At 43.2% G+C, this 2,359-nt stretch overlaps 1 protein-coding gene across 3 annotated transcripts in view; it reads left to right on the top strand.

Moving 5' to 3' along the window:
- The window catches only part of FOXN1 (forkhead box N1), a 36,825-nt gene that overhangs the window by 12,499 nt on the left and 21,967 nt on the right, over positions 1-2,359 (top strand). The gene's annotated exons all lie outside the window — the stretch shown is intronic.

The raw sequence follows: 2,359 nt of genomic DNA, 5'->3' as shown, positions 1-2,359 counted from the left end.
TTTTTTTTTTTTTTTTTTTTTGGTTTCTTTAACATACTCAGCTTACGACTGTGCAAATAAGATTCCCAAATCCATTCCTCAGATCAAATAAAGGTAATTACAGAGCTTACTGTGGGCGATTCCCAGTGGGAGGGTGGGAGTGGCCACGGGTGGGGCTGAACATGCACAACAGAGAAAATGGGAATGTACCACACCCGTCATAAAACATGCTGCCACAGCCAGCAACAGAAACCATTAGGGTGGATCATCATCCACACCTTCTCATAAAGGCAGAAAGATGGCATGAGATCCCAGGATGAACTCTCAAGTCACAGGGAGATGAGGGTGACTCACCCGGGGAGAAAAGGAACGTCAAACAAATGAGGAGGCTCCCAAAATCCTCCCAAAATCCCTCACATCCCCCCTGCACGATGTTCCCCCGAGAGGATTAATAGGGCACACTCAGCCCTTGAGCTATCGATGGGTAATTCATGGGAATAGCTGCTAATTAATCACCTTTTGTTATGCACAAGCAGCAAGGAGCAGGGCCACCACTCGTTGTATTTTGGGTTCGGAGTAGCTGACAATCCCTGACCCACATTATTTGTTACATCACTCAGTGCTTCTCACATTTTTGGAAACCTGTCTCCAGCTGGCTTTAAAACCAACTGGTGTTTGCCTTTCCATTCAAATGTAAGGCTGGACTCTAAAAAAATAACCTTATACAAAATATTGCATATAAAGAAAATACAGTGTATGCAGAAAATAACGTGGATAGCCCATAAACAGCTTTGGAAACTAGAAACAGATAGAGGAAAGGGAAACATTCGAATATATCAAAAGAGTTTATAATGTGAAAGAAGAAAGTAGATGGCACAGCCTGTCATAGCAGGGAGAGGAAAGAGGATGGGTAGAGGAATCCGTGGGAGACAGCCCACATAATTAYAGGAGAAAGGGACACCGAAGCTCACAAATGAGGATGTGAAACAGGGCTGTAAAAAAGGTAAGAGTGAAGCACAGGTGCAGGGAYGGTGAGGGATGCCTGGGGAAGGACAAAGTGATCATTCCCTGGTACATTCTCCCAGCTTTCAGCAATCTGCAGTTCATGAATTTCTGGGCCAAAGTATTCATCTCCCTATCTACCACCCAATTAAATGGCTGTAGCTGTTTTTACCCTTACTCCTTCCTAGGAATTATTTTTATCAGTCACACGGTGGCATTGACAGCTTTGCTGTATTCGTGGCATCTACTCATTGCCACTCCCCAAATTCAGAGTAAAACTCAGCTCTGAATCCAGCCTGGAGAATTCAGTAACAGATTTTGCTGCCATCAGCCCTCGAACGCCGTTATCTCCCGTGCTGGTTTTTCCTGCCAACCCAGCTGGTTATTCATGACAGAATCACAGAGTTTCTCTATCACATCAACTGCTCCCAACCCTTGGAACCGTGTCTGACTCYCTGCTTAGATGTCTACAATAAAGCAATGAAATTTCATACCCCTCCTTCAGGAAGCAGCACAACCATTCATCCAGAAAACAGGACAGGCTATGCAAAGGATCCRCTTTGAAAATACTGGCAGGGTTGCAAGGCTGGTAGGGAGAGCTGACATCTATTTTATGGGTTAACTGGTGGAGTTGGACAGGTGTTTAATATTTRGGGTGAGGAGGAAAAAAAGGAGAGGGGAAAACCGAGTCCACATGACAAACTCATTCACTTTCTCAGCTGAATTTTTCCATGCTTGGTTTCTTCTTGGTGCTGAGTTCCCTCTTTGCTGAGCTGCTCATTGAGTTCAACACCTGTGAGGGACTTTTCTCTGTTAAGAACTTCCCARATGATGAGTCTGCCCAGTCCATGAGAAACTGGGAAGTTCTTAGAGTGTTGTTTCGGCCATACCACCCGAATTTTTGCCAGGATTTCTATTCCTGCATAAATTAATACTTTTGAATTAGAGGTAAAATTCATTCCCAGAATAAAAAACAAACAAACAAACAAACAAACAAACAAACAGGACCTGTGAGGCTGCTGAGGAGAAACCCTGTGATCTAATTTCCTGTATTCTGAGGGAATTTCTGTGTGCTTGGAGAGCACCGTGGTGCAAATCTTGAACTCTACAGATAATTTTGGCCTTTCCATCCCAGAAAGGTCAGCAGAACCAGGAATCCTTCTAGGAAGGGCTACAGGTAGAATCAAATGTGTGAAATTGCTTCAGAATGAGAAATTACAATGTTTCRTCCCAAAAAAAGTGGAAGAAATAAGAAAATAATAATAAATTATAAAGTTCTCTGCAGGGMCAGACATGGCCCTCCATCCTCCCAGTTGCTGTCAGGAGTAAAAGATGCAGATAAAAATATAAGTAAAGAAGAAAATCTAAAATGCTGATG

This window comes from Malurus melanocephalus, unplaced genomic scaffold, assembly GCF_030028575.1.
Source record: "Malurus melanocephalus ecotype Western Australia unplaced genomic scaffold, MMel_1.1 scaffold_162, whole genome shotgun sequence".
NCBI classification, from domain to species: domain Eukaryota; kingdom Metazoa; phylum Chordata; class Aves; order Passeriformes; family Maluridae; genus Malurus; species Malurus melanocephalus.
The sequence above is the reverse complement of the archived record's forward strand: the minus strand, read 5'-3'. Positions and strand labels throughout refer to the sequence as shown.